Source organism: Argiope bruennichi, chromosome 1, assembly GCF_947563725.1.
Source record: "Argiope bruennichi chromosome 1, qqArgBrue1.1, whole genome shotgun sequence".
Taxonomy (NCBI): domain Eukaryota; kingdom Metazoa; phylum Arthropoda; class Arachnida; order Araneae; family Araneidae; genus Argiope; species Argiope bruennichi.
This window is the reverse complement of record NC_079151.1, coordinates 66,901,832-66,915,617: the sequence shown is the minus strand read 5'-3', so window position 1 is coordinate 66,915,617 and position 13,786 is coordinate 66,901,832. Positions and strand designations below refer to the sequence as shown.

General features: G+C 29.0%; 1 long non-coding RNA gene across 3 annotated transcripts in view; it reads right to left on the bottom strand.

Moving 5' to 3' along the window:
• LOC129980028 (uncharacterized) overlaps positions 1-13,786 on the bottom strand; it is a 186,380-nt gene that overhangs the window by 27,968 nt on the left and 144,626 nt on the right. The window lies entirely within an intron of this gene.

Below are 13,786 nucleotides of genomic sequence, written 5' to 3'. Positions count from 1 at the left end.
CTGAAAGAATTAAAAACTGTATTTTTGACTTTTGTTAATTTTTTTAAGCGGAGGGGGGGGGGTAGGGAACTAATAATGAATGGAGCAAGTGAATCGAAATTATTGTTTTTAAAAATTTCTGAAGGGGAAATAGTATTTTTCTTTAAAGTTAGTCCGAAAAATAATGCAATAATAAATTTTAAAGTGTAATTCATAAAAAATTGTTTTCGGAACTGGATGTTGCCTTTTTTTAAAAATAAATTCGAGTAAGTCTCAATTTGAAGATTTCTTATGGGGAAAATTTTTATAAATTTATAGAGAACATATTTCTGCAGCGATAGACATTTACAATTTTACTGTGCGGTAGTTTCAAAATAAAAAACAATTTCCGGATTTTTTTTTTTTTTTTTTTTTCGTGACGGACTATACGTGATTCCCTTGAGTCTTTTGAGCTTATATTTTAAGGTAATCAAATATGTAAATATGTAAGTAAAAAGAAAATCAACAGGAAACCAATATTAAAAGTAAGACATAGGAGAAAGTAATATGAGAAATTTTTATCATTTTTTAAATCCAGCTAAAATTAATCTGTAGACTCGTGAGTATATGATTTGAAAGACGATGGTTGACTGAAAAGTTTGTATTAGTACTTATATATGATATGAAATGATGTAAACCCAATTCACTACTCAGTTATCTAATTTAATCATTTTAAGAATGGCTTCCAACTTAAAAATTTTCATGGTAACATTCTTTTACGGAAACAAGAATAAAAAATCTAGTTTTCTTTCATAGCTTTTTTTTTTTTTCCATTTTTATATTCGGCATCACGAATTACTAATTTATTAATCAATCCTTTTGAGGTATGCAGTCTTTATATTTTTATATACAATTCAAAATTTTAATATAATTTGGGGTTGTAAAGTATTTTTTAAAAAAATTGTAAATAATGTTGTGAACTTACTTTTCTTTTTCCCTGTTAAAATTTAATTTGAGCAAGAGAGCAGAGATGGACTCATTTAAACAAGTAGCTCAATAGATTGAACTAACTCTAAACAAAACTGGTTTCCATTTCTTTTCGTTCTTTTCTCTTTATTGCAGAAGGGAAAGCTATATTTAATTGATATTTTAACCACAAAATGCGCACGAAACGGAATATTGGCTTCGAAATTGCAGATAATGAACTACAATTTCAAAGCCAATACTATTTTTGTTACTGTTCTTCCCATATGGATGTTTAAGAAATTTTATTTCTGCCTTAGACAAATGGGGAATAATGATTGAGTTTCTGTAGCTTTCAAAAACTGCTTGCGAAACTGGTTTCTTACAAGCCAAAGAAATTGTATATAAGCTAAGCTGCAAGCATTAATAATAACAACCATTCACGTTTCCAAGTTCAAATAGCATATCATGTGTTTAGAATGTATAGCTATTATATAACCTTTCAATTAGATTAAAGTTGTTGTGTTGTACGCTGCAGCTATTCTACATTAAATATTGTTTTTGTAGCTTATAAATGATGTGTAGATAATAATTTGAAATTATAAAGGCTTCGTTGTTTTTGTTCTATAAGTAAAAATAATGCAAGTAGGCAAGACAGAAAAAATAATGATAGCAGACAGAGAGAGAAGGAAATATTAATTGTTTGAATACATTTCCTGTTCGCTACAGCTTAAGGTCAACAAGTGTTAATGACGCGCTACTGATATATATGATATACATTTCTCTCAAAGTTGCAACAAAATATAATCTAGAGAAGACAGATCGTTATTTAATTAGTTTACAGTATTCATTTCGCATTTAAATCCAAATACGAATTGCTAACAAGTACGAGTAATAATAGGCTTAAATTATCATTGCATAAAACATGAGGGTAAAATGCATGTAATTCGAAAAGTTTTATTATTATTATTATTTAACATTGAAGGTTAAGCTCTGTCATTGTATTCATGCTGTAATTTTTTTTTTTTACTGAGAACAAGTATTACATTATAAAATAATTATCAGTATTAAATAATTATTTGTATAACTTACACTAAATTATTGCGAAATTATCATACGAATCCAGTGTATAATGCGTGCTTAATTAGAATTAATGTTAAGGTTATAATTAAAAAAATTCTCTCGTAGAATGTTTCAATGGTATTTTAATAAATTAATTTAATTTCAATGACATTTTCTTACCTTAAATCGTTATAAGCTTCGGGCACCTTTCTTTTCTTTCAGTTTCTACATTAAATGCAAGTTTTGCTCTTGTTTGTAATCTGTACTCATCCATTTTAATCAACCTACATTAAAATCTAGTTCTTTTTTACCATCCAACTTCAAATTTTATGTAACCAAATATTGTAGAAAAAATATATTATAGCTTTATTCTTGCTGCTATTGTTTCGACTTTCCGTTGACTTATCCAATACAATTTGCATTCACACGCTAAGTTGCCTTGCAATCAATTGGCGAATCGACTATTTTGAGTTCCTGGATATTCATCGGGCTGATTACTATTATCCATAACACTTTTGTACAATAATGAGGAATGCAAGTGTACATTGCTTAAAAAATCGAATGGGAAGGTTGAGAATTAAATTCACGTGATCAAATACTGAACCTAAAATGTCTTATTATCGTACCATTTTCTTACATTCTTTGAGTTTTCCAGTTTTCTTCCGACACCCAAGAGAAACAGTTTGACTGATAAGCCATTTTTCTGATAAAGAACACATCAATACATTTGGTCGGGAAAGGAATTTTTTTGAGAACTGATGATGTCATTTGGCTATCGAAACGAATGCTGCTAAAAAATGGTATATCGAAAGCTGTGACGTTCTGAAATAAATGTTTTTGTTTATTCTCTAAATCTTATATTCTAAAGTATGAACACTGACTACATGCGGAAAAGAACTCAAAACGTTGCATTTGTTTTTTAACATTTTAATTATCTGAAACAAATGCCCTGAATGTCTTTTAATTGTTTATTTGATTTACAGATGTTCTGTTAGTTGAATGCAAGAATCCTTCCAATGAAGATCAATGTCATGACACTATCCCACTATTAAAAACGTTAATGTTCTTTTCATTCCTCTTCTAACTTTCGCGGTCGAGTAAATTCATTTTCTTATTCGTCTTGTAAACTTAACAGAGATTAAACAGAATTCTACTTCTTCGGTTTTTAACAACGGAAGAAAATCGCGCGATTAAATATAATGAACCAAGTAAATGGTTTGAATTTCCAGGAAACAATATAATTTATTGTTAGAAATTAAACTAAAAATATTTTTTAAAAACTACCAAAATTCAGGAAAAAATTTGCTTATAAATAAAATTTGTATCTTTAAAAATTAAATTTTTAAAATTTTGAAATGGCATACAAATTTTTTTGTGTACAATTATTTGTTTGGAAGTTATTACGTAAAACTCCTGCTAAAATTCTACTTAATTTTTAATTAATTAGAATTTAAAAAATCGCTTAAGTACACATTTTTAATTCTCAGCATTATATATGCTCCTAAATTGGCATCTGTAGGTCAACTGGTTTGGCCAGTACACACACATTCATATCTTTTATTAGTATAGATTTGAAAACTGTTATTAGAATTACCGACAAGTAACGAAGGAGTAAAGGATTTATACTGTAAAAATCCAATTAAGATGGAGACCTCTGTTAGACATATTAAATTAGAAGAGAGACTCGAACACGACTGTAGGTTCCCTACTACATAATGTATTCTTACATTATTAGTGGCCATAATATGAAATTAAGTAAAAATTTCATGAAAACTACTTTAAAATTAATTTTTTTTTAATTTTAAGAAATAAATGTAAAAATTTATAGTTCAAAATATATTATTTTATTTTAGTAAAATATTTAAATCTTTAATTCTGCTAAAGGGCAGAAAATAATTGGTTCTTAAAATCGGTATCAAGAAGAAAAAAAACCTTTATATTCTTTCCTAAATAGCAATATATTTAATAACAGTATATTAAAATTTCCATGATTCAGATGTAAAAGTCTAAAAACCATTTTTAAAATTAATAATCTAAAAATAAGTCAGTTGATCAAGGCAATTTTTTAAAAAAAATTATAAGCTATAGTCGGCAGCCCCACTGAATTAGAGCATATATGTTTCTTGTAGATTTTGCAAGAACTATTAATAAATAGAATAGTCAAAATTACTTTTTATTCAATTATGAAAGCATGCGACGGATAAGTATTAGTGTGAGAATATGTTCAAATGTATGTCATAATATTTCCGTAAAATGCGAGAATTAGATATTCCATCAACAATTGCTTCATTATAATGGGCAAATATAATTCAATAACTACTGCGTAAATTTTATTTGAATAATTATTGGAAACAAAACTAAAAATAAATAGTGCAACTGAAGCTGAATCTCTTATATCTATCTTACCAATGTTTTAACTCGTATATTTTATATTGCAATATAAGTACTTAGAGCCTGTTTTGAATCGCAGATTTGAGAACAAATGAATACTTTCTTAAACTTTAAATACAGAGATATTTTGGGAAGGGTAGAAGAGTGAAGTATAAGAAATGAACTTCAGTAATAGCAGATGACGGCCATTTTCACTATTTAATTTATATCAAATACAAAGAGATTGACTTCTCAAAATTTCCACAACGGAAACTGAATATTTTAAACTAGAAAACCCTCAATTCCGTTTCGTTTACTTAGAGGAAAGTGATCTGATAAGATATGCTTTTCTAACAAGAGATATTCTGTATATTCTATTCTATATGCGAGCTTTGAGCATTGTGAACTACTAGTTCCAGATTTTGTTGAATAACTGTGTTAAACACAATATAATCTATAGAAAGTCGATTGAAGCTCCAGCAAAAATAAGATGAACGTATTTAAACGAATGAGAGATTATTTTTGATTTCCATTTTGTTAAGAACAAGCAGTAAACTTATTTTCACTAATTTTTTTCTTCGCATTCAGCATTACATGAACTTTTATACTCATGCGTGATTTTATCATTTTCTTCTGTCTTTACTGTTCTCGTATGCGAAGTATACAAAAAGTAAACATTGTAAATGACAAAAAAAAAAAAAAAAAATCACATTTCCACATTTTAGATATTGTTAACACATTTTTGGAATTATGTCTATCTGTCCGTGGACACTATAACTTAAGAACGCTTTAAGTGAAACAAACGGAACGAATTGATATCGACTTCAAATTTACAGATGTTTATCAAATTTTGAGCGATATCCATTAAGATGAAATTTGTTTGTCCGGCTGTCCGAATATAAGTTAATACAATAACTACAAAACAAAGACAGCTAGTTAAATAAAGTTTGGTACATAGATTTTACATTTTAATTTGTAGATCCACATCAATTTTGAAACCAAATCCGTCAAAGGATTGATTTTTTGTCAGTCTGTATTTTCAGAAACATGTAAATTCGATAAATCAAAAACGTGATGAAATTTGTTATGTGACTTTGTGGCATCCATTGTAGTTCGGGGCTAGATTTTGATTTTAATAGATTTGAAAAAAAAAGTGGAAAATACACATTTTTTATTATTTTATATTAATCGCATCCAGCAATACATCGCCAAAAAAATCGTCAAAAACCACATCTAATGGGTTCATACGCAACGATAGCATACGATTTATAATACACAAGTACATTTATTATAGAGTGTGCGAGAAAGTTTCAGGCAGACCGTTCCCTCTGGTTTTGACATTTTCGTGATGTGTTTTTGAAAACAATACAGTGCCTCATTAGAGATGCAACAAAATTCCTATTTTGAGATAAGTCATATTATCATAACTCATTAAAATCACATCGCCAAAAGAGAGAGAAAAAAAAACTAGAAATGCAAAATTATTAAGAAAAGGTTTAAAATTACCAGTACTGAGAAAAAGGATGAAAATGAGAAGACACTCAAGCGCAGGCAAAACATGTGTTGGGGAGGATTTCCTTACAGGATTCTGATAACGAGTCTCATCCTGAATATGTGTTTTGTCCAGTTTTTTTCTGAGGACACTTATGGGGAGATGTGGTCAAGTTGCAAGCTATAGCCAGGTGGTCTCGTAAGGATTGCAATTAAAATAGAAGGTTCAGAATTAGTGTACAATTTTTATGCTCCTGTTTAAATATTTTTGCAGTACTGTCTTTCTATGAATATAAAAATAATTAAATTTATTTCAACTTACACTGAGAAGTTTCATAACTTTTTCTTTCGATTCCTTTTCTTGGTAATGTTTGAATTGATAAACATTTCACTTGGCCTTTACAAGTCACTATAATGCCAAGTTTGGGTACCCTACTTAGTACATTAGATAATTTTATTTTTGATAATTATCTTTATTAAATTTCTCAATGTAATAGTTTTTTTTCTAAATATGTTTCTTTTTTATTGTGAATGTCCGATATGAGACACTATCACATATTAATAATACCTGGTGACTGTCCAAGGCAACATTTTCTTATAACAGATCATTCTTTCTTATGACAAATTTCATAAAATTATTTTTTGGTTATATTTGAAAAGAATTTTGACTAAAAACCATAAACACTTCCAAACAGCTTTTGTAACCATTTTGAAAACTGAAAAGTTCACCAGGGGAATCAAAACAGCAATTTTTGAAAAAGTATTCATATTGAATAGTTTACTATTTATAGAAAATCTCTCTCTCGTATAATAACCCCAAACAGAACTATTTTCTTTTCATTTTCCAACCTCTTGGAAACATCCAAGCTTGATACTACATGGATGAAATTACCTGAAAGAGCTTTCGACTTGGTGGCGGATTTAGAAGTGTTGCGACCCTAGACAATGGTCACTTATGAGACTCCTTTTTTTTTAATAAAATGGTCAGTTTCAGTTCCATATTTCCATTTTAGCATATTTATTTTAGGCTAATATTTTTATTTTATTAGTTTTTTTTAAAAAAGGGCCTTTTTTTAATTATCTAAACTACCTGGCATCTACATCTGCAAGCAATATTATTGAAGCAGATGTTTGATTTTGTGATGATTCTAATACTAAGTTAGCGAAATGAAGCAGAATTGATTCAATTGATCAATTATACTGGATAAAATATTAATATTATTCTAATATTTTATCACTCATAAAATTTGTATATTTTACAAACTGTTTTATTTGGCAATTAGGAAAATGTTTTTTTAATCACCTGCTTGTAGCCTCTTTTCATCGTAGCAGCCCCAGGCGGCTACCTAATCTGCTTTATTGGAAATCGGCACTGATTAGACCGTACATCTAAAGGCCGCGTATGGAAGGGAAAAAAATTTAGGGCACACTGTTATACAATTGTTGAGGTCCAACTACTTTGACCTCAGGTACTTAACTAATCATGAGTATCTTTCAATTATGCAACATTCATTTTAACCTATAAAATAAGTATGCTCAAAAACCAATGATATAACAAATAATTCATGGAATATTTTTAAAAAATAAATTCATCGTGTTTATTAGTTCAGCTCATTTTTCCTGCCGATGAATCGTGCCCCTCCGTCTTGCCTTCCTTAATCGCAGGGCTTCATTTAGGGTTGGGCTAAATTAGCAGATGGTAAAAACATATCCCGCAAGCGAGGAGGCTCTTATCATTTATTATTTATCTCTTGATTGATTGTGTTTCCTTGTCGAGAATTGCATTTCGTTCTCTTTTTTACTCGAGCAATTAAGTTCCAGTTAATTAGCGGCGGACACGAAGAATTTGATCCTAAAGAGAATATTATCGCATTACGAAAAGGCACTTTTTGAGGGTAACCTTTAATGTGGATCCTTTGGGCCACACATTTTACGCAGCGTTTGATAGCTTTTAGATCGGGCGAATTTCAAATAAATCCCGAATGCTCGTGCATCTTCCAAATGTGCTCAATATTTTATTAAGCTAACTTGAACTAAACCTCAAAACATTTTCTTAATGGATCTTAAGATCAAATAGCATCAAAATTGCATTTGAACACACCAAAAATTTCGTGAATTGAAATGCAAGAATTGGATGTGGAAATTCAATTATCCACTTTATAAGTAGGGTAAATATATATAACTGATTGTTAGGGCTTTCCGTTGACAATAGAATATTTTAACAAATTTAGAGCTCTTAATTATCAATTTATGAAGTAATTTGACTAATGATTGTTTCACAGAGGTAAGCGCAATCTTCAAATTAATTTGATAAACATTAATTTTTTATTGCATAATATTTGCAATCCAGAAATATTAATTTTTATAGTTCTTGACTAAAAATTCATAATTTATTCGGACTAAAAAATGTAGTTCAGAAGAATAAAACGATTGTAATCGTCGTTTTATTACTATATTTAAAAGTATATATTATACATATAATATGTATATCTCCATTATGTATAATTGAAAATTAGCTACGCTTTAAAAATAACTTCCTAATTTTTCGATCTCCGTCTTTAGTTAACTTCAGACTTTTGATTTCAATTCTCAATAAATTATTTTAAATTTTAAAATTTAGAACATAAAATAAAATGTTATTTCAATTCTTCAAATGTCATAGGAAAAATTTCAAAAACGAGAGTGTCAAACAATACAAGATGAATAAATGCGCAATACAACTTTGAAGATACTGGAACAATTCTCTTTTCACTTTCTTGATAAGGAGCAGGATTTTTGTCTTTTTTGTAATTTTTGCGTATGCTTGAAGATTTTTGTGACGATTTTTTTTTCTTTTTTGTTATAGAAAATATTGCAATTTCACACCTTCTGTAGTATTTGAACTCACCAGATTTTGAAGACAGCTAACAGAAAAGTATTTCACTTATATTTGTAAAATAAACTTTTAACTTTGAAGATTAAATCACTTTTGATGAACTCCTTTCTCATATAATTTTTCGTTGATATTAATATACTTTTTTTGATACGATGGAAAACAGCCGAAATGATATTTTGAGTATAGGCAACTTAATTTAAAATCTTTACAGATGAATTTGCCGAAAACTGAAAACAATTTGAAGTTACTGATGAGGATCGAATAATTCAAAAATATTAGCAAGCGCAATTAAGACAATGGATTCAACATTACTATTTTTTTCTCGTCATAAACATAATCCTTGCGGCCTTTTCTAAAACTTGGATTGAAGAAGCAATCTTTAAGTCTTGCGTTTTTTTTTATTCTTTAAAATTTTGTAGACATTGTCCAATTTTTAGCTTTTGTCAAGATTTTTTTGTCCAAGTCGTGACGAAAGAACGGCGAACCAAGTAAGCAGGCAATAAGTATGAAAGAAAACGATATAAAATATTCGAAAGAAATATATATAAGATATTCGAAAGAAATATATATAAGATATTCGAAAGAAATATATATTTTTAAGGAATTTGCAAACCTCGGCGTTTTGATTCCCTGGGAAAATTAAACAACTCTTACAATTAACAACTCTGAAGTTAAAGTTAAAACGAAAACGGAGTTCGAATCTTTATTATTTGTGCTACGGATATTCTGTTTTAAGCAATATTTTTGCAGCAAGTCGATAAATTTCCTATGCTGAGCTTGGTGAATTAAAAGGTTTTTGGTTCAGGCAGTCAGTAATACAGTGGTCTGGTTGACACTTGTTTACCGAGACGCAACGAACGTACGAATATATGGCGAACCTATGGACTTTAGTCATAAATAGTACATAGCGCGTGGTTAAATTTTAAATTGAAGGAAGCTCAGTTAATATTAGTATGATAGAAAGTTGAAGTTCCTGAAAAATACCAAACTTGCAAACTGAATGGATCACGAATCACTCATGAGCCATTTCAGGAAATTGTTTATACAGTGAATCCAGCGTAACTCCTGCGTATTAGATGAAACCATCCAGACATCATTTGTTTAATTGTAGGTGAGCATACTATCAATTATGTTTCCGAGAGAGGAATGCTATATCATTCTGAGATATTTTCTAAAAGCATTATGTTGGAATTTTTTTATATAATTGAAAATAAAAAAAGCTAAAAAAATTTTAATGATACCATTTAAATGATCGTGAAATGTTTCCATAATTCTAATAACTCTTAAAAGATTACAGAACAAATTTTAAAGGATATTTCTCACTATTCTTTTCATTGTTGTCATGAAACTCAATTTCATTCTGTCTAATCGCATTATTGTAACCATTGTTTAAGCAATGGCCAACTACTCGTTTTTCTTTGACGCATTGACCTTTACGAAGATTTTCGTTTGCTTATAGTTGGATCTTATACACTTTTTAAAACTTATTTTTCAATTCAAATCCGTTGAATGAAGTTTTTTTAATTCATTTGAATAGTAACGTATATGAAATATTTACTTGCACCAACTTCGATTTGGTCTGTTTTATAATGTAAAGGAGTTTTGATATATATTTAATTAGGAAGCTTAAATTTCATTTTAATTTCGCGATTTTTATAATTCGGGTTCTTTTGCTATTAAACAATTGCTTTGAAAAAAATTTGAAGAAACATTAATTTTTCGTCAAATTTAATATTTAAATATTTTTTTCAAAAAAAAATTTTTTTTTAAATCACGTTTTATATATATATTTTTTTCGTAATACCGTTTTTGGAAATTTATTTATATTATCAAGTTATTTCGTTTAGTTCAGAGGTTCCCAAACTTTTTTTTCTCGTGGACCACTTTCTAAGTTTTACTATTTTCGGTAGACCCCCTGCTGCTACATTTCTACTGTATTCCCAAAACTCCTAAAAAATATCACCCTAAATTGGGGGTGTTAAGAAGAAAAAAAAAGTAGCACATTTTCTTGTGTCCTATTTATTAAAATAATACTTGTAGTTATACAAAATTATAAACCTTTATTATTACAAACAATCAACAATTAACAAAAAATCAATAATGAACTCTGAAATGTAAATCAACAATAAAAAATAGTCATACTTTTAATGAGACGGATGTACTTGATGAATTGACAGCAAATTATCAATATTTGGCTTCAGTTTTGTAAGAAGTAATCTCAAATCTCCCCGTTCTGTGATGTTCAACCTGCTACTTTTTTTTTGTTAACAGGTTGGTAACGGCACTAAAACTTCTTTTGACAAGATATGATGAGGGAAGAGCTATCAAAAATTTTCTCGCAATTTCCCACAGCCCAGGATATTTTTAAGAGATTTCTGCCTGTAGCCAAAATGTTTGATAGCCTTTTTTAAATTTCACCTTCAGTTCCTCTTTGGTGCTGAGCTCAAGTAGCTCCTCTTGTAATACCACATTCCGTTTCATCACATGGGGTTATGATCCATGGTTTTATTTCCATTGTCAGAATATCTTCAAATCTATTTTTGAAGTCATCGCAAGTCAATGCAAGCACAGCGCAAGTCGCATTTCATCCATTTGCAGGTCTAAACAAGCATCCCGGACGAACGGGCGCACGGGCGGCACTTTGCAAGTTTCGACATGTGGTGTACACTTGTACTATTATCTATTGTTCTATTCAATTCTGTGTTTAAACTGTCTCGAATATTTTTGAGTACCTAACTAGTGAATGATGCTACCTGCCTACGTTGATAGGTAGGCCAAAATATTTGTTCTTTATTATGAAAACCGGAAAATTTTTCGTGGACCCCCACTTACAACTTGTGAACCCCTGTTTTCTTTTCACATCTACGTGGACCCCTGTGTGATCTCCTATGGACCCCTGGGGGTCCACCTGGACCACTTTGGGAACCTATGGTTTAGTTTTTCAAAGCATTATTCTTTCATTCAGTTATGTCTAATCATGTAAATATTCTGCAACTTTTCAACTATAAATTTTTAATAGTAAAGTTTGCTGCATGTTAACATTTAAGTCAAAACAATATCTAATAAATTCTTTATTTGAAAGATAATGAAAATAGTAAATACTTTTTCACATAAATTAAGACTGATAAAAATGAAAAATATGAATTTAATTATAAAAATAAGTGCAAGAAATTAATATTAACAATAAAAAACGAAATTCATATAAAAATTGAGTATTTCTGTTGATTTCATGTAGATATTACTGAAGTAGTATTTTCATAATCAAATAACAATTTTTTTTAATTAACTTATACAAAATAGATAATGCCTTGGTTTGCAGATTTCACCTTTTAAGTTGGCGGGAAAGTGCATCCACATTTGCATTTGAATTGAAAATCGCCAAACAACCGACAAGATTAAGTTAGGAGCGAACTGTTCGTGAACCGCTTTCAACAAAAGTTTTTTTAAAATCCTATACGTTTTCGAATGACTACTGAAACCGATCAGCGCTTTGAGCTAACCTGATATAAAATACCTTGAATTTATTTTTACTTGCAGTTATGATAAAGCTTTAAAAACTACTACCGGTTTTAAAATAAAGGTTTGTGTAAACTTCCGAATATAGAAACTTCTTAGATGCATTTATGACTGTTTATATTTTGTTTTTGCATGCTTTTCAATGTATTATTTAAGTTTTTTCAAACCAAGTTAAATATCGCAGAAACATTATTCAGATTTTTTTTCCCAAACGTAATTGATTATAAATAAAATTTCCTCACAATTGCAAATATACATTTTAATATTGCAATCAATGTTTGTATGATCACTTACAAAAAAAATTGTGCAATGGAATTTTATAATTTTTGCATTACGAAAAAAACATTTTACCAGTTAGTTAAGCATATTAAATTTTAAAATATAAAACATTTTGGACCACTCATATTTCTATAAATATTTATTGTTAGATTAAACTAAAATCCCAATTATTATGACTTTTTTAAAATTAAAGTACTACATTAGTATTTTAATACAATTCATCTTTTCCTAAGTATAAAATTCTATGTTAGTATTCGAAAAAAGGAGTGGAATCTTTATTCCTGAAAATGTGATTTTAAGTGAGTTTTTATTTCAAAAAATTTTCTGTCCTGAAGATGAATCAAATATTTTTTTTTAATTTGAAGTCATTCAATTCTTAAAATACTTACATTTTTCAATAATGTTTCAAAGTAAATAATTATAAATGACACAGTTATCTTATAATTCGTTTTTCTTAAATAATATTGTGCAAGAAATTGCAGCTGTTCTCTGACAGCATTGAATTTTCATACCAATGTTTACACATAGCTCGACATAACAAACATGGAAATTACTGTTACGGATCGAATTCTTTTATCCTTCAGCCTTGATTCTGCTAAAACTGCTATAGAAAGCTGAAAGTATATGTGAAACAAGTAATCTTATATTTAATAATCATCATATTATATTTAATGCTTTAGTAATCATATATTAATAATCATTTTTTTAAAAAGCGTACCAGATCTTACATCACTCTTTCGGTCATTATTTTCACTAGTGTTTCACTGTATTTTCAAAATACAAGTTATAAAAATGCGTTTCATACATTGAGTGAATAGTCAGATAAGTTCAAAGTTTCTATATTAACTCTACGGACGAAAATTTCATCTCCACATAAATCAAAATAGTATCTGCTAAATAAAGTCGAGTTGTTGAGCGCTTATACATCAAACAAGTAGTTCAGCTGAATATGGTCAAGCGTTAGAAAACGCCGTTTGTATCAAAATGATACAAATAAATCGAAAATAATTTTTTAGATTCAAACCACTTACCGGTTTGCCTATTATGATGTTTTCAAAATGGAGAAAACCAGCAGTGATTTTCGAAAAATTAATCCTCGACTCGACAACAAGGCGTCGGAAGGCAGATTTTTTGAATAGGCAGACTAGGCAGCTGCCTGTTATTAGATTAGATTAACTGTCTAATCTAATAATCACCTAGTATTTAATAAGATCGCTAGAGTTAAAGGAGGGGTGGGTTAGTGGAAAATTATTATTAGTTAAGTTGGTAAAT